The sequence below is a fragment of the Eretmochelys imbricata genome, chromosome 3 (genome assembly GCF_965152235.1).
Source record: "Eretmochelys imbricata isolate rEreImb1 chromosome 3, rEreImb1.hap1, whole genome shotgun sequence".
NCBI classification, from domain to species: Eukaryota; Metazoa; Chordata; order Testudines; family Cheloniidae; genus Eretmochelys; species Eretmochelys imbricata.
In genome coordinates this window covers 111,005,632-111,024,839 of record NC_135574.1, presented here as the reverse complement: position 1 = coordinate 111,024,839, position 19,208 = coordinate 111,005,632, and positions in this window count along the sequence as shown.

Here is a 19,208-nt window from a genome sequence, read left to right as displayed (position 1 = left end):
ACCCACTTTGGGGTCCTGACCCACAGTGAGAACCGCTGCTTTAAAGTTTTACATTGTGTTATTTTTGAATGTAGTTATATTTTGTACATAATTCTACATTTGCAAGTTCAATTTTCATGATTGCACTACAATACTTGTATTAGGTGACTTGAAAAATACTATTTCTTTTGTTTTTTACAGTGCAAATATTTGTAATCATAAATATAAAGTGAGCACTGTACACTTCATATTCTGTGTTGTAATTGAAATCAATATATTTGAAAATGTAGAAAACATCAAAAATATTTAAATGAATGGTATTCTGTTGTTTAACAGCACAATTAATCACGATTAATTTTCTTAATCGCTTGACAGCCCTAATAATACATTCTGAAAACAGATGTTCCAGAGTACTCGATAAGAACAGTTCAAGAACAGGTTTAAATATTTTTGAGCAATTACAAGTAACAAAAAAAATCTATAAAAGCCGGGATGTGTTCACAGACAATTCACAAACAGAAAAAGGCCAAATGTGACTAATAAATTGTTCACCATTAATAGTTTTATTAGCTCTAATTACATTACAACATGCCAGACAAATAGCAATGGATTTTGCTGAACAAATAATTTGCCTTAATTTCATTATTATTCATTTAATCTAAACTGGCTGTAATCAGTGTAGAACAGCTTGGCAAAATTTGGATAGCAAAATTCAATCAGTTTGGGCAGTCTCATTACCTGTCTGTCTCTGTATAGTACAGTATAATCAACCCTGCATGAGATTACAGAAAAAAGTATATAATCGCTATCCACCTAGTGCATGGGAGATAATATTTGTATTGTGAACTATGTTTTGGTGGCACATGGTCTTTTGCATGGAATTGTATTTTTCAACTGGGCCCTCCGTGCCAGTGAAAATCCCTCAGTGAATAAAGAACATTGGCATTACTGTAGAGTAATTAGCATTATACATTGTTTCCTTCAATTGCCTGCACTGAGGGACTTGGATAGGGTTGTCATCATGCCATTTTTTAACTAGCTCACCTGGTTCTTCTCATTTAAAATCAGGTGCCAGTGTCATATTTCAACTAGCAATTGTAAACGCCATTTGTTTTTCTTTTCATACACTGGACATTTCAAGAATTACTCCATGAATGAGAAGAGGAAATGAAAGCTTGACAAAGCAGTGCTGTGGTAATCCCTATCACTTAGCCCTGAAGGCTGAAGAATAGGATTTTTTTTTAAACTTGATTTTCTACCACAGCCCCTGGCTGATGTTGGCCTGCCCATCCCACGGGCACTGTGCTGAGTCACATACTTGTCAAGTTTCAGAGTAAAGGTGATGAATGGTGCCAAAAGAGGTCGAGTCTGGGGAGGGGGTCTCGCTCTTTCCCTGGTTACATGCTGGGGACATTTTTAGATTTTTCCAACTGTAAATAACCTAAAGACCATTCAATCATGGGTACAAAAAGTTGAATAAAACAAAATGTCTACAAAATGTAATGATATTGCATCTCCATGTTTTCTTGTACCTTAGAGACTAACCAATTTATTTGAGCATAAGCTTATGCTCAAATAAATTGGTTAGTCTCTAAGGTGCCACAAGTACTCCTTTTCTTTTTGCGAATACAGACTAACACGGCTGTTACTCTGAAATATGTTTTGTTGTGTATCTCTTTCTTCAAAACTGTCTTTTCCAATCTCTCCTCCACCAATTTGTCTTCTCTTCCCTCCATCATTTTGTCTTATCTCCCTTCTGTCTTCCCCATCCTGATTATGTTCATTCTTTCCTTTCCCAAATCTTTTGTCTTCTCCTCTATTTCCCCTTTGTTTTCCATTTATATTCTTTTTTCTTCTGGCTACTCTCCTTCTCTCCATCACTACTTAGGCCTTCCATTCTTCTCCCCTGAGTCCACCCTTTCCCATCCCATCCCTCTATTCTTTCCTCTATGTTCCTCATCACCTAATCACTCACTTCCTCTACCCAGATTACAGTCAGAAGGGACAGCCAGCCAGGAGAGGAAAGCTGCAGTAAGCAACCTCTCTTCTTCCACAACATTTCCTCTCTTCCCTGTAGTTGCACTGGGAGTGAAATCTACAGCCAGTGCCTGAGTAGCTTGGCTAGCTATTGGGCAGATGTACTACTAGAGTTAAGAGGGAATTGTTTGCTTCCAAGGCACAGAGCTCAGAACCACTGTGTGGAAGCTAGTTCAGCCCAATGACTGAATTCACTTCCATGGACCTTTACATAGCCTCCCCACCTGCTCCAATCAGGAGCTCCTCTGTGCTGTCAGTCTGTGGACACAAAAGCTGTGTGGAGTTAAATGGAATCAATGCAGTAGCCAAGACTGCTCAGTGCTGCCAGCAGCAGGCCTGGTGACAGGAAGTCAAATTTAGGTTGCATAGGCCTCAATAAGGCCTAGTCCTGTGAATAAATAAGTATATGCTTAACTTTGTGCACAGTCTGCATTCCCAGTCACTTCAATGAGATTACTCACGTGCATAAAGCTAAGATTGTGCATAAGTATTAGCAAGGTTGGGACCTTACTTTCTACAGTGCAACAAAAAATACAAAGTAAGAACATTCTATGACTATCAATATAACTAATAGCACAGATTTAAAGACATAATACATACTTATTTCCTGCCTAAATAGGTGCCATTTTTTTATTTACACCTCATAGGTGATGCTGAAAATATGGACGCCATCTGTACTCCAATTCTACCAAACATCGCTCAGATGCCTGGAGACATTAAGCAGAGTAATGAAAACGGTATATTGGTTTTGTATATCGGTATATTGGTGTGTCTAAAAAAATAAAATGTAAAGATTCTCCTTGCTAGAAAATATAAAATAAGTACTCTTTGATCATCAAAATAGTTGCACACAGTAAATGTGGCAGAACCAGGCATATATACAGGCGTAACAGATGAAGGGGTCTGCTTCAAAGAAGAACAGAAACAAGTGTGGAGGAAGTCACATTGCCTTCAATCACTATGTGAGTCCTGCACGAGTGTGGAAAGAGACCTGCTGATTGAATTTTGCCTAGAGGATGGAATGTTTCCCCGCAGACCGATTTATGACCAATCTTTGAAGAGAAATGGCTTTTGTAGCAAAGCTTTGGCTACTTTTTTTATGTGGTGATTGAGCTTACTTGTTCCCTGATCTACATGGCTCTTATTAATCACAGGCATTCTGTGCTGGGCTAATTTCATCATGATGTCCGTTCTTCTTTTGAAAGTCCTCTCTGCAATCATGCCATAATCATGTTTGGTGGGTGAATTTATTGTTGACTGAATTTATTGTTGACTGAGGGTGGGAGAGTGTGAAGCATAAAATACTCCCACCCTGTTCTCTGACTGCTTGAATCTCAGTCCCCTGGCTCAGAGCTGAGGCAGTTAAATGAAGTAAGAGAGTAAACAAGGAAAGGGGCAACAGCATCATCTTAACCCTTTACCTACAATTCCATAAACTCTAGCTCGGAGAGCAACTGTATTCAACCCACCCACTCCACTGTAGCAGTAGGGGCAGATCAGGAAAAGAGAAACAACTTCATAGTCATTCTCCACCTGCAATTTTTTATTTCTACTTCATAGCTGAAACTGTAAAACCCCAAACCCATCCCCTTTCTTCATCATCATCATGCTGGAGAAGATAAAGGTTAAAACATTGAATGTCAAGAAGATGCTGGAGGTCTCCAATACTACATTCATGTTGGTGAGCCAATGAAAAGATCGATAATATTCTTATATAGAAAATGTTATAGTTGTTAGACAATCCCAGACAATAAATGTGCTAACTCTGTACCATAACACATATCTATAGCTACAGAAATATGACTGAAGTCAGATATGAAATATTCAATTACAAAATGATACTATTTCTCTCATGAAGAGGCTAGATTACGATATATTCAGGATTACAAAATATCTCATAAAAAGTGTGATTTCTAAAAAATATCAAGCATCAGCTGTATGGTTTACAGATATCTATTAATGGTCCAAATCTGCTACCCTTGCTTCATGTGAGTATGCGGGACAGAATCACGCTCCCCGCATAAACTAATTCACACCATCTCAATATATCAAAAATTACTATGCCGAGTTTTAATCAGAGAAAAGTTATTACATTGGAAAAAACTGAAAACAGTATCATTTATTCAAATTACTTCACAGAATCAAAAAAAGTTTCCAATTCTGTCCTCAACCAGAAACAAATAAATCCCCAGTCCAGCAACCACTTAAGCATGTGTTTAACTGTATGCACCATGACTAGTCCCAACCACTTCCATTGTTTCATGTTCTCTATGTATATAAATCTCCCCACTTTATGTATATAAATCTTTTCCACTGCATGCATCCGATGAAGTGAGCTGTAGCTCACAAAAGCTTATGCTCAGATAAATTGGTTAGTCTCTAAGGTGCCACAAGTCCTCCTGTTCTTCTTGCGAATACAGACTAACACGGCTGCAACTCTGAAACACTTCCATGAGATTACTCATGTGCATAATGCTAATCATGTGCCACCAGGGCCTTCCTTTCTGCAGTGCAACACAAAATACAAAGCAATAACGCATCGTGACCACAAATATAACTAATAATATGTAATTAAACAGATAGTACATACTTATTTCCTGCCTAGATATTGCACTGTTTTTATTTACTTGTCATAGCTGCACCTGAAAATATGGATGCTGTCTCTACTCCAATTGCACCAAACATAGTCGTAGATGCCTGGAGACACTGAGGCCATGTCTATACGCACAGCGCTACAGCTGTGGTGAAGATGCTCTATGCCGACGGGAAAGCGCTTATGCCGTTGTAACTTATGTGGCTCAGGGGAGTGGTTTATTCAGTGGCTGTAGTGTAGACATAGCCTAAGTCACTAAGTAGAATGGTGATAACTATCTATTGGTGAGTAGTAAATAAATGATTACCTCATGATTCTCCTCACTAGAAAATGTAACAATCACTGTTCGAGCATCAAAATAATGAACATAGTATATGTTACATGCCCTTAACTATGAACATGTTTAAAATATTGATCACCAAAATAACAATGTATCCCTACAAAAAATGTTCTGCAATACATTCTTCATCATATAGTCCTGCTCTCTCTGGGCCCCCATGAATACTAGTAACTTAGACAGCCACATGGTATTAATTATGATTGTTATTATTTATTTATGTTACCATAGTGCCTAGACATCCCAGGCAAGGACCAGAACCCCACTCGGCTAGGCGCTGTACAAACACAGAACAAAAAGACAGTCCCTGCCCCAAAGAGCTAACAGTCTAAGTATAAGATAAGAGACAACAGATGGATATAGACAGAGCAACAGAGGAGTACTAGGAAGCAAAGAGACAATATGACAGGCTGGGGTCTCAGCACACCAGCTCCCATGTGCATGCGGCATAAGCAGGTAACCAGTGTTTGTTAGCTTTCAGTCCTTGTTAGCTACAGTCCAGATGTAGCAGCACAAAGTGTCTCATGAAAGGGAGCAATAATATCAGTATGACCTTTCAGAAGAATTAAAGATGGGAACAAGCTGTGAAATTCTGATCCAGAAGGGGGAGTGGAATTAAAAACTTTGTTCTGGATTCTCTTCTGTACCCAGTGTCCAATGGGCTGCTCTAAAGTGCACCAACTGGCTCTAGTCCCCTAGGAGCTATCCATCCGTTCTTCTCTGGCCAGACCACCCCGACACGCACTCTACATTGGAAGCTCTAGGGGGTGGTACAGGAGCTGGCTTTGCTGACTCTGACAGTTATGGGTATATCTATGCTGCAAAGAAAAAACCCTACTGAAGTGAGTCTCAGAATCCAGGTTTATTGACTCAGGCTTGTGCTATCAGGCTAAAAATAGCAGTGTAGATGTTCCCGCTTGTGCTGGAGCCCGGGTTCTGAGACCAGCATCTGCACTGTTTATTCTTAGCCCTGCGAGTCCAAGTCAATCTCAGAGCCCAGGCTCCAGTCCGAGTGGGAATGTCTGCACTGCTATTTTTAGTCCTGTAAAGTGAGCCTGAGTCAGTTGACTTAGGTGCTGAGACTTGCTGCCACAGGTTTTTTTTTCACAGTGTAGACATACCCTATGACTCCCCCAAGCTGGAAGAAACCCCAGATGAGCAGATCTGGTAGTTCTCTGGACCCTTTGTGCTGCCAAAGCAGCGCCAAAGAGTTGGAGTAAAGGAGAGAATTTAATCCATCATGTTTAAAAAGTAGAGAGAAAAAATAGCAGCTAATTATGAATACCTGTGATCTCAGTCTGACAATCCCATTACCATCCATCCCTCTTCCTCCTCTCCCTCTGCCCAAACACTTCAGCTACTCAGCTATACAAGCCAGCTAGAAGCCATGTCGTCAAAGTATAGGTCCAAAACTTTTTGGAACAGGATGAGTTTTTCTTCCACTTGAAAAAGATGACTCTATTCAGCCAACTTCTCTGCTTCTAGCAAAGTCATTTCTCTCATCATCTCCTTTCTTAATTTTTATTTTATTCATTTTTTGTGGACTCATAAAAGTACACACTAAAAGATTATGTTAAGTTACAGTTGTAAAGTCAAGTCAAGCACTCAAGAGTTAGGAAATGCCCTGCACAACCTTAATTCAGCCCCCCTTGTGCATATGAATTATGATCAACTTTAATTACATGTACACACACAATTTTTTCCACAGGACCCTTGCCTCTTTCAGTGTACAAGATGGTTAGTGCTCACAGTCTCCCTGTTCTCTATTCCTGTGCCTTGTGCCACAGCAGACCCTCGATGCCAGATGCAATAATTGAGGGGAAACCCTGATCAGCTCCTGGAGTCCAGGGGTGGGCTATACCCACTACATATGGACTCTTGGGGAAATTTAGCTGCCATACTCTGGCAAGTGTGACAGGCTGTGGCCCTCCACTCCTATCTTCTCTTATAAATGGCTCTGACACCTCCAGTTCGTGACTACCATTGTGTACTTTATTTGTGTTTTATCAACCATCACCCTCTTCCAGACCTATGCAGTAATTCTATTTACAGTGTCATACAATCATAAGAGAGGGAAGAGATATCTTCACACAGAGCTGTCCCCTTACCCTGGCTGGCCGATCAGCCGACCATCCTGCCTTTCTTTCTCTCTCTCTCTCCTCTCTTCTCCTCTCCTGGCAATTCCTTCCTGTGCTCTTTTTCTACTCTCACAGGCTAATTAGCTCCTTAGCTCTCCTCAGCCCAAACTGATCTAGAAATTAGCCACTCCTTCCCTCAATCAAGCCCTCCCTGGGGGAACTATTTGGATTTACAATGACCAGAGTACTGATTCAGCTGCTGGTTCTTCGCACTCTGCCACACAAGTCTTTATGGAACATGTATGAACTGAGACGTCTTGAAGGGTTATAATTTTCCCAAATTTGGGCAGTTTTTCATGAGGATAGTAAAAGGCACATCCACAACACCAGGACAATCCTCCTGCCAATTTTCAATTCCTGCTCAAAGACATTGAGATAGTAGAGCTTCTCCATTAAATGTCTGTTATAAAAATTACTATGCGCCAAACAACATATTGTCCCCTAACTTCATTCTCACAAATGGCTCAACCCTTTTTGCTGAAGTGTTCCAGAAATATTTGGCCTAATGCAGATACCTGGCATGGAACATCACTGCTAGTAAAGTTTGCAGATGCCATAAGGATTGGTGGTGTAGTACACAGAGAACGGGTTACTCTTACAGAGTGGTCTAAGTCACCTGGTTAAATGGTAACAATCCAACAAAGTTGGGTTTATGATTTATGATTACTTGGGGGTAATCATAAATCACCTCAGTATTAGTTGTCAGAGCAGTGCTGTGGCAAAAAGGGCTAACGTGATCCTTGGATGTATAAAGCGTGGAATATCATGTAGAAGGAAGGCAGTTCAACTTATTCGGTGTATCGAAGAGAAGGTTGAGAGGTGAGTTGATCGCTGCGTATAGGTATTTACACATGGAAGAGAGATCTGACAGTGGGGTGCTCGTCAATCTTGCTGGTAAAGGCATTACAAGATCTAATGGCTGGAAGTTGAAATTACACCAATTCAGCATTGCAATAAGATGCAATTTCCTAGGAGTGAGGATAATTAAACATTGGAACAGCTCATCAGGGGAGGTGGCAGACTTGCCATCACTTGGAGTTTTTAAGACAAGATTGGATGTCTCCCTACAAGATATACTATATTCTAGTAAAAGTTCTGTGGCCTGTTTGCACAGGGAAAAGTTCTGTGGCCTGTTTGCACATGGTCATAGTGGTCCCTTCTGACTTTGGAATCTGTGAATCTATGAGTCCCCCTGTTCATCCCCTTCCTTCGTAGGTCACGGGGAGAACCGGAATGCCTGCATTGCCTTCCACATGCTCATAACGCTCTCAGCTCCACATTAAGACAATGACAATAATCAAATCTCATGCTTCAGGGCTTCAGTCAGCCGCCTTCAGGCATCAGGAAAGATATACCTGTCAGATGTATTCTGGTTTTGTTTCATTGTTTGGGTTTGGGGTTTTTTTCCGCCTTCCTCTGAAGAATCAGAGGTTAGCCACAGCTGGAGGTGGGACACTAGATGTGGTGAAACAGTGCTCTGAAGTGGTACAGAGAATACTCTTTTGTAGGTGCCATGCTGTGTGCCCACATGTACAGGATCAAATTGATTGCCAGATTAGGGCTCAGGAAGGAATTTTCTCCCAGGTCACACTGGCAGGAGGTAAGGGATAGGCATTGCCTACTTCTGCAGCATGTAGTGTTAAGTGCCTTTGGGGATGACCTGGGTATATCTTACCTGATCAATCCCCTGCTTTCACAGGTGCCTTGTGCATTGATGGCACCTCAGTCTCTCCTGTTCTCTGCTCGTGGCACACTACAGTTGTGTCTCCGGAGGACTGAAATGCTTTAGTCTAATTAAAGTCATTGGACTCTATTTAGGGGGTAACTTGGGTGAGATTTAATGAGCTGTGATATGCAGGTCAGATTTGATGATCTATGTTCTCTTCTGGCCGCGAACTCTATGAAATCTATAAACCTATGATTCTTTCCATTAAGTGTCTTCAGAGAATGTGCGTATGGTGTGGGAATCCCTTCTCTGTTAGTTAATTCCAAACTCCCACCCCTTGCCTTGGGGTGAAGGTCCCTTCTACAGCCTTGGGGAGGTAGAGATTTAGCCTGAAATCATGCCACCTTTATCAGCCAACAAACAGTTCCAGTGACCCACCAGCCTTAGTCCCTCAATTACCAGTCAGTGCACCTCCTTCCCTTTGGACTCTGGCCAATTATCGCCCGTGATGCAAGCTCATGGTGGCAGTGGTGCTGGAACCATTTATATAGTGGGGGTGCTGAGAGCCACTGAACCAAACTGCAAACCATGTATATAATGGAATTCACTTTAAGACAGGGGGTGCGGCAGCACTCCCAGCACCGCTAATTCCAGCACCTATGCATCGTGGCCATACAGATAGGCTCCTCCCGTAGCATGTTCCCCTACTCTGAGCTCAGACTCCCAGTCTGCTGTGTCCTTGCAGCAGCATGTGCCCTCTCCAGCAGCCTGTGCAGTCATTTCTTGAATCTTAATCCCATCATCCAATCTATCCAAGGAGAATTGGCAGCAGCAAGTAGGGGTGGGGTCTCCTGCCAGCTCTGTAGCCAGCCAGGGCTCTCAAGCAGTGGAGTGGCCAGCTTCTCTTGTCTGCCCTTCCCCTAGCTAATCAGGGCTCAGAGGACAGGGCAGGACTCCAGAACACTGCTGCTGTTCTGTGGAATGGGACTGCATGGTGGGTATTTATCCTTTCTCCCTACTTTTTATTTCTGTATTTATTATTAATTATTATTACTATTATTATTTTATATATATCCATATCAGGGGAAGCGTGGCCTTCTAGCTTCTGTGTTACTTAGCAATAAGGCAGTTAAACAGATACAAGCTATATTCAATCTGGCTGAAGTGCACATTTATTCTCTGAACCACTCTATAATCTAGGGAGAACTCACTGCCTACACACTTTTCAACACTTTGAATATAATAGAGAATGAAGGGCTGGTTCTAGGCAGCCGTTCTGGCAACATAAAAGCTTGTTTAATATTCAGGGCGCACATTCCTAAAACATTGATGTACCTTTTAAATCATCTCACTGCACATCCTCGCCTCACTGCAGATTTTATTTTTAAGGTTCTGACTCGTGTCCTGCTTCTTTGATTCATCAGTCTTCAAAAATGGTAAATGTTGGCAAGGAAACTACTCAACATAAAGCAAATAAACAAACTAAAAAGATCCAAACCAAAAAACAAACAACTGCAGAGAAATTTCCTTTTTCACATAGAGCTTCCCATTTTGCTAAAGTTTACTGTATTTCTCATTTTACTAACTTTGTCCTGGCCCCTTCAAGGTCTATATCTTTGACCTTTTCTGCAACTGGAATAGCAATCATCAAGGCCAAATGCTTGGAATGGGGAATATTGCTGTTCGGGTGATTTTCCAGTAGTCCTCTTAGTCAAGTTACTTTACTAAGACCCTGATCCTGCAAAGACTTAGACACGTGCTCAGCTTTATGCACTGTGATTTCAATGGGGCTACTCATAGGGCATACATTAAGCATATGCACGAATCTTTGCTGGACTGAGGGTACCAAAAGCCCTCAACATCCATGGAGGGGAGTTGAGACTCCTCAGCACCTCACGTGATGAGGCCATAGGAAAGATAAATATATGGGACCCAATTCATCATAGCCCTGCACTTTGTGTAGTAATTGACATGCATGAAGAAGTGTGTAAAGAGCTTTTCTTTCTGATTTAATACCATTTTACACCCACTTTACATGGGTGTAGATGGTTATAAAAGTGCAGGACAGCAGTGAATCTGGCCCACTTTGTGAAGTCAGCAGAGTTAGTCAGAGCTGATTTTGACTGATTAGTACTTATTAGTGTTCAAAACTCTTCCATACAAACACACAAGGCTTCTGTTGGATTACATACCTTAGCCTTAGGGTCCTTCTTCCTGATGAATAATTTGCAGTGCCTTATAATCTTTTTGCTGGCATTCTGTCTCACCATAGTAGCATTGGTTAGGTAAGAATCCCTTCACTTGTGACTCTTTTGTATTTTGTGAGCATGGTCTATTTATTTCAGAGCTCCTGTGCCCGGCTTCACAGTTGATCATTATATATAATTCAAATGCAATTAATTCAGTGTAGACAGCTCACAAAACAGTCAAGACAGTACCTTAGCAGCCTCTATCGGTGATTTTGATTTTCTTTGAGATTGCAAACAGATATTTGTCTTGGACTTTAGTAGAGGTGGCTAATTAATCGTAATGAGGAGGCAGCAATTACCTTTTTAGTCTAAGAATTTGGAAGATGCTAAATGATTTCCTAGAGTTTGTTAGATGTACTTTCATCCAAGGCTGTTTCAGCACACCATAATTGATTTTCCTACTGTATTCAGAGATGCCAGCGAAACTTGACAGGATGGTGAGTGCCTAAAATTGAACCAAGTAACATCACAAACACAAACTCAACTATGGCAAACTTTAAAGAAAAGAAAAAAAGATCTGGTACAATGTACATATTTCTGCCTCATCTCAGAAATTTTAGTGTTGTAAAAATAAAAAGGCATATACTAAAGAGAATCTACCCTGAACAAGACTGGGAAGTAAATGCTAATGAGAACACTTCAAATAAAACTAGCTAGAATCACAAAAATCACCCCAAAAACAGTGCCAGATCCCAACAAAAATAGGGAGACAATGAGAAGCTATCACTGAGCCAGATTTCTCAAAGGAAGTGTTTATACAAGTGTGATGGGCTCTAAGGGGTTAATAGAGACCTAGGGAGGCTGCACAGGAGGCAGCCAATCATAAAAGGGTTGAAGGGAGCAGCCAAGCAGGGCCAAGCAGGCCCATATGCAAAGGGAGCTGTAGAGCAGAGGAGGGCTGTTCTGTGCTGGGAACCCATGTGAGGAAGGACTGTGTGTCTGGAGGGCTGAGAGAATGGACAGCATCCTTGACAGAGCAATGCTGCTAGCAGGGACCAGGGGGAGTAAGAGACAGCTGCTGGGGTTTGCAGGCTGAGCCCCTGAGGCAAGGGCAAAGAGGATGCTGGGGCCATGAGGAAGTGGACAGACAATTTGCTGCATAGCCACTAAGGAAAGTGGCTGAACAGCGGACTGCAGGTCTCCCAGAAGGGGGCAGCACTGTGTGGCATGGCTGGAGGGCTGTGTTGCTCAGAGGATGCCACGGTCCTTGGAGAGACGGGGGTCCTAGAGCAGGAGTGACAGTGGTGAAGCACCACCCGAAGATGGTGTTTTAACATGCAGAGCTAATTCCCATGACAGCCGGCAAGAGGCACCAGAGTGGTGGGTGAACCCCGTTACAACAATCTTTCCCTCTTCATCACTCCCAAACCATAGTAGTTTAGGAAAGGCAGCATGGCCTAGGGGACAGGCCATTAGAGTAACATTCAGGAATTCTCTTTGGGGTTCTTCTCCTAGATCTGCCCCTGACATGTGAGCTTGGGCAAGTCATCCCATCTCTCTGTATCTCAGTTTCATCATCTATATATTGAGATAATGATACTTACTTTCCTCTGAAAGTGCTTTGAGATCTATGGATTAAAAATATTCTATAATTATTAGTATATATAGTGACCTGATATTCCAGAATCCCTTGTGCCCCCAAATCCAAATTTCCTTACAGCATTCCAGTGAAAGAAATGACAAATGCTGTGATCAACTATAATTATTTCCATTAATTTTCTGTTCTTTCTCTTTAATCTTCCTTCACTTACCTTTTCTTTCTTCTTCCTATAGCCTGAAGCCTACCAAGGAACTAACTGAAGGTATTTAAATATGGACCTCTGTAAATATCTGTTTTAGATATTCTGTTTACTTTAATATTTCAAATCACAAACCAACATATCCCTCCTTTACTATTGAATCAATCAGTACCAATTAGTCTAAAATTTTTTACATAAGTAGACCAGCCCTTATAGGTCCAGAATCCTGCAATCAGGACCTAACCATTTTTTTCAACCCTCTAATTGCTGGTGCTAATCTCATCATTCACTTTTAAAAGGTGTCAAGCTTGGCTTGGCTCGTTTAGTCTAGGAAAACAAAGGCTGAGAGGAGATATGATTGTTCTCTATAAATATATTAGGTGAGTAAATACCAGGGAGGGTGAAGAGCTATTTAAGTTAACGGACAATGTTGGCCCAAGAACAAATGGGTGTAAACTGGCCATGAACAAATTCAAGCTGAGAATTAAAAGGTTTCTAACCATCAGTGGACTGAGGTCCTGGAACAGCCTCCCAGTAGAAGTTGTGGGAACAACTAACTAAATTAGTTTTAAGAGAGAGCTGGACTTGGAACAAATTTATGAGTGCACTTGTATGATGGGTTTCTTGTGAGGGAATAGGGCTCTGCAGCCTTGGGGCTCACTTCCAGTTAATGTCTTATGTTCCTAAAACTCTTCTTCAGAGTTGCAGATGATTCCTTCCTCCCCTCCCATCCCCAAGTATTCTGGGAGGGTTTTTAAAAATCTCTTTCTTCTGAAGAATCAGGCAACCATGGCTGGAGATGGGACATTGAATGCGGGTGGGCTAGGACTCTGAGTTGGCACTGAGCATCCTCTCTCTCTCTCTCTCTGGTGCTTGGCTGGCTGGTTGTTGCTCATATGCACATGATCTAACTGATCACCATATGTCGAGTTGGGAAACAATTTTTTCCCAGGTCAGACTGACAGTAGCCTTGGGAGTTTAGTTGCCTTCCTTTGCAACATGGGTGCGGATCACTTGCCAGAACTATCTGGGTATATTTCCCTGCCACTGCAGGGACCTCGGGCATTGACGCATCTTGATCCTGCCTATTCTTTGCATGTGGCACATAATCATCTTCTCTCCAGTGGACTGTAATATTTTGGTCTAATTTTGGTTATTGGGTTTTAGTGCGCAGGTTTTGATATATAGGAGGTCAGACTAGGTACTTTGTAGGTCCCTTCTTGTCTTAAACTCTATGACACTATGACTTTTAGTTGCAGAGCTTCCTCTCAATGGTTACCCCATGACTAGGGTTAGAGGTGTGACACTGGAAACTTTTCCAGAGACTAGGCTTTTGGCTTATAGAGAGGTTTCCACAATACTGTTTGGTGGGCAATGTGTAGCATTGACAGAGCCACCTGGGCTTCCACCCAGAGCACTAGGATCTCATCTAGCTTCTTCCCAGTCACTAGGTGGCTGCCTGCAGCTAAGATGGTTCCTCCTCTGAACTGCTAATGTAGTTTCTTGCCTCTAGGTCAGCAGCTAATTGAAGAAGCCAACTCAGAGCTCACTATTGGCTGCAGTAGCTTCCCTTAGGGATGAAGAGAGAGTGAGCCCCCCTCTGAGATTAATGTGTTTTCTTTGTACTTACTGGGAGCTGATGGTGTGAACTGATAATGTCCCCTAGCTACAATCTTATTATCATTTTCCTGTTGCTGGAACCTAGCAAACAGTTTCTTCCCTAAAAAAAGCTTATGCTCAAATAAATTAGTTAGTCTCTGAGGTGACACAAGTACTCCTTTTCTTTCTCCCTAAAGGTGGTTCAAGATCAGAGGGGCTTTTCTTCAAGCCATTGTTTCACAGATGTGTGGTGGTGTCTAAGAGCAAAAAATGCTCTTTCAGAACAGCAGCTTGTCACAAGAAGTGTCAGACTTTTTTCTTTTCCTCTGCCCCTCCCCCACAAATGAAAACATTTCCTTTTGCAGCCCACTATAAACTCCTTTAAGGGTTACTCATCAAGTCTTTTATTTGAAGAAATCTCAACTAATATTTGGTTTCTTCCTGCAAGCCAAGCGGTCTGAAATCTGAACTTTCTAAAACCCAATGGTAATTCTGATTTTGGAAAAAATTATAATTTATTTCCAAATGCTGGCATTAATCACAGTGATCCTTTCTTTTATTTCTGTCAGGGCACAGTTAGATGTAAATAAAATTTTCTTTTTAAAACATGCTTTTAAATAGAATCTGATGGCTTGTTAAGGACAGCAGATTGACTGTCCATGGCTCTGATCCAACCAAGTTCTTAAGGACATGTGCAAATTCAAGCATGTGAGTAGTCCTGCTGATGTCAAGAAAATACTTGAGAATACTCATATGTTTAAAGTTAAACATGTGCTTTAGTGTTTTGCTCAATCAGAGCCATACAGACCAAAGTCCTCTTCACATACATACATACATACACACACATACATACCCCAAACATCAGAAAATTAAGCTTTCCTCATAGTTCCCACCTGCTGAACTGAAAGGACCAATGGCATAGTTCCAGGTTTATCAGCATCTCTAATCCCTTCTTGGCTTCTTTAAGAGCATTTACTCAGGTCTCAGGCATCTTAGCTGTCTTGTCTCTTGGGGCACATCCCGCTTCCTTCAGATTGGGTATTTGGGCTTGCAGCATCCCTGCATTTCACTAAGTTTAATCTAGCAGGTCTGACCTTAGTCCAGTTTTGTTCTCTCTTTCAAAGGGCCATGACTACCAGTGACCAGCCAGCTGTTGCAAGGCACAATACATTTATTTTTTGAACAAAAGTGTTACTGAGAAAGCATATCAGAAAACAATTAAAGGTCTTCACACTTGCTAGGCTTACCAGAAGTCATCCATAGGGGAATCTGGCAGGTTTCAAAGTCCTTCAGACACTTCCCACAGGGATCCACACTATCCCTTCTTTTCCCTTCTCTAAGTTAGCTGGCTTGTATAGCGGAGCAGTGAAGCCCTGGCAACATGGTCCTCAGTGTGGGCAGAACAAACCCACCTGGGACCCTGGGTAATTACTTGCATGGCTAGCTCATGCTGAAGTTTGTGCTGCCACAGCTTCACTGGTTCCAATAAGCTAGCTAAATTAAAGCGAGCTCAGGTATGTCTACACACAAGTTGCAATCACAGGGTGTGAATGCAATGTAGACATATTCTCATTCTCAACTAGTGCAGCCTTTGCCAGTACAAAGAGGTCCAAAAACATGTAAGACATCAGCTCTTAGATGAAGAGCAGCTGACTCAAGCTGAATGCAGTCCCCGGGCACTGGCCATAGGCAGCTTTGTGGGACTTCAGCCAGGGAAGACACCTCCCCTTGCTTCCCTCCCTGGCAGCAGCTCTGAAAACCTGCATGCTGATACCAATATCCGAACCCCATGAAAGTTAAAAGTCAATGGATGGGATTAGTTCCAAGCAAAATGTTGCCATTAACCAGAACTTAATATCAGGGTTGCTACTAAGTGACATCCATGATCTATAGGAAGCTGAAAGTGAGGACAATGTACAATGAAAGTGAGGTACAGAATGCCACTGCCTGCCTTCCCCATAGCTTAGGGTGCCGTGAGCACATCAGGCCCAGGCCTAAATCCTTTCACTAGGTCCCAGACAGCTTCTGATGCTAGTATAGGGCCTTGATCCTAATTTTCAGATGGATCAAGCCCCAGCTGTAGCAAAGACCAAATTTTGATCTATGAATGAACATGACAGCTGCACTCCTCTGGGACAATGCAGATCACAAAGCCAGGAAAAAGCACGCAAGAACTGGGGACAAGGTGTCCTTGGTCCAAGGTAGTTGGGTAGGGAACAGTCTTTCAGAAGAAATCAGATGAATCCAGAGTCTTTCCATCCTTAGGAAATACTCCAAAACTGTCCTCTTCAAAAAGGCCTTGTCTCACTTCCAACATTGACACTCCCTTCTACCAAAAAACTACAACCAACCATCCAAGAAAAAATAAAAAAGAAGAAACAAAAAACCCTGAAGCACCCCTCCCCTGCTGCAAAACAAAAGTAAATGAGTAAAATTTTAAAAGCCCTAGTAGAAGCCTATCCCCAGTAGAATTTTAACCCTGAAATAGGAGACTTGCCTGATATACCATGAAGTCTGCTAGGGACTTTGCCGTTGCTATTGATTTTATGTAGAAGGTGCTCAGACACTGTGGTGATGCAGCACAGTATAAAATCCTTGGATACGTAGGAACATAGGGGTTGCTACCAGCTATCCCTACCATAAATCACTGAACAGCCCAATAGCTAATAGCTTTCAGTCAGTAAAACTGATGTGGGTCCGATTTGAAAAGGCAACCTAGAGGCAAGAGGTTCTCTACATCATTACCAATCTCTTGAGTCATCTAGTCCATTAATATTGGGTTTTCTAATAAAATACTCATTGTCCATTATTATAATTTACTTCAGTTAAACTTGTTAAAGAATAAATATAAAACAGCACATTTTAATAGCTGTTTGAGAAATGTATTATGTTTTGCTAAAATTCTGTCTTTCTTAAGCTGTGTTGCATGACTGTATTTTCCAGAGGCCTCCTATACAGTAATTACACTTATGCTTGTCTCAGAAGTACAGCTTCAGGATATAACAGAGTAGACAGATCACTATCATCTCAGCTCTTCATCTTCTGGAGATAGATAAACTGGGTTTTATGTGGTTTACAATGTGGGGGGGTTTCAGATGAGAATTTAAGACTTAACAAGATTCTGTCTGGTTCAATTTTCAGGAGTGCTAAGCACTCATGTTGGCTACATAAAAGCTAAGCCTGATCTTTAGCCTATACCCAGTGGGGACAGGCAACACACTAGAACAACTCTGCCTGAGGTACAGTACAGTCTTCTCTCTCACACACACAGTGACAGAATGAAAGTGGACGGCAACAGTAAGTTAGGTTGCTGAGGCCCTCTCCCAGCCTACCTCTGACTGGCTTATCAGGATGACTCCCTACTTTCCACACTGCAATACCCATGTCATGCAATGCCCTCCCCTTCCTTACAATAGATTCAGGGAGTCTAAGGCCATAAGGGACCATTGTGATCATGTAGCCTGACCTCCTGTATACCACAGACCATAGAACTTCTCCAACATAAATCCTAGAACATATATTTTAGAAAAACATCTAATCTTGATTTGAAAATTGCCAATACTGAAGAGTCCACATCACCCTTGGTAAACTAGGTGTGCAGAAATTCTCCCAAAAGGGCCGTAGTTTGGAGTTTAATGTATCCATATACCCATAGCATATATCATTTGAAAGCTTATTTTATGTATGTTTAGATGAGGTATGATGTGTCACTGTCAAGTGGTGCCATAAGCCTATAGGGGATGTGAAACAATGGTACCCAAAATGAGTGTCATTTTTTGCATAGTTCCAGAAACACTGAAACATGACTATGGCAACAATTTTTACTGTTTATGTTAGTTTCAACATCTTAACGTGGTATTAATTGGTGAGAGCTACCAAAGAATAATGTACTAGAAGATTTTCATTCATTTTGCATAGGTGAGATTTCATCTTCAGAAATGATGAAGATGTTTACAGTTGGCAAAAATGTAAATATCAACATTTTGTAATATACTAACATGAAATGTTGTCACTTTGCATATTCTTAATTGTCAAAGTATCTCATCAGTGATTATAATAATTCTCTATATTTTCAATTGAAATTTGCTGACCAGATCAGTCTCATACTGAAGATTGTGCACCAGTAGATTGTGTGCCCATAGTTAGTACTGCATGGTGGGTAGATATCAATGTATGTGAATTCCTAATGTAATGTTTCTCCATTTGTAATCTTTTCTACTTACAATGTAGCATCTAGCCTGCCTGGTGGAAGATTTTAATTTGTAATTGCCTAGGCATGCAGTACTAGCCTTTGAAATATTCTAGAAACTAGCTGTGTAATTCAGTGACACTTCTGCATAGATCAGTCTTAGTGTTAGAAGTGACACTACACAGCTTCATATGCAAAAGCTATGAGAGAAGGAAGTGGCATAACAAGAAGTTGTGAAGATGAAATCCACGAACAAGTTCTTGCCTCTGCACTGAAGAGGGATGAAGAGCATGTTACAGCTCTTACCAACCATGTGATTGCCACACAGGCGCTTTATTCCCCAATAGCTACAATTCTCCCATCATAACAATTTCATTCAGTTACGTTGGTTTCCTCCTTTTTAGGGTTCCATTTGGCCTCATGACCACAATATGCCAATTATGAAGAGTTCTGAACATCACTGTATTTGTGCTATATGGAAATTACCCATACCATATTTTAAACGGACCTGAAGCAGGGTGCTTAACCCATTGTTTCCTCCAACCATGCAAACTGTGCATAAGGACTGCAGCTATAGACAGGAGTGAGTATACCATTAACGTTATTATTTTGTTAGTGAAACGTAAAGAGCTCCCAGTGAAGAAACTACAGCATTTATCTCAAGGAAACATGTTGTTTGCAG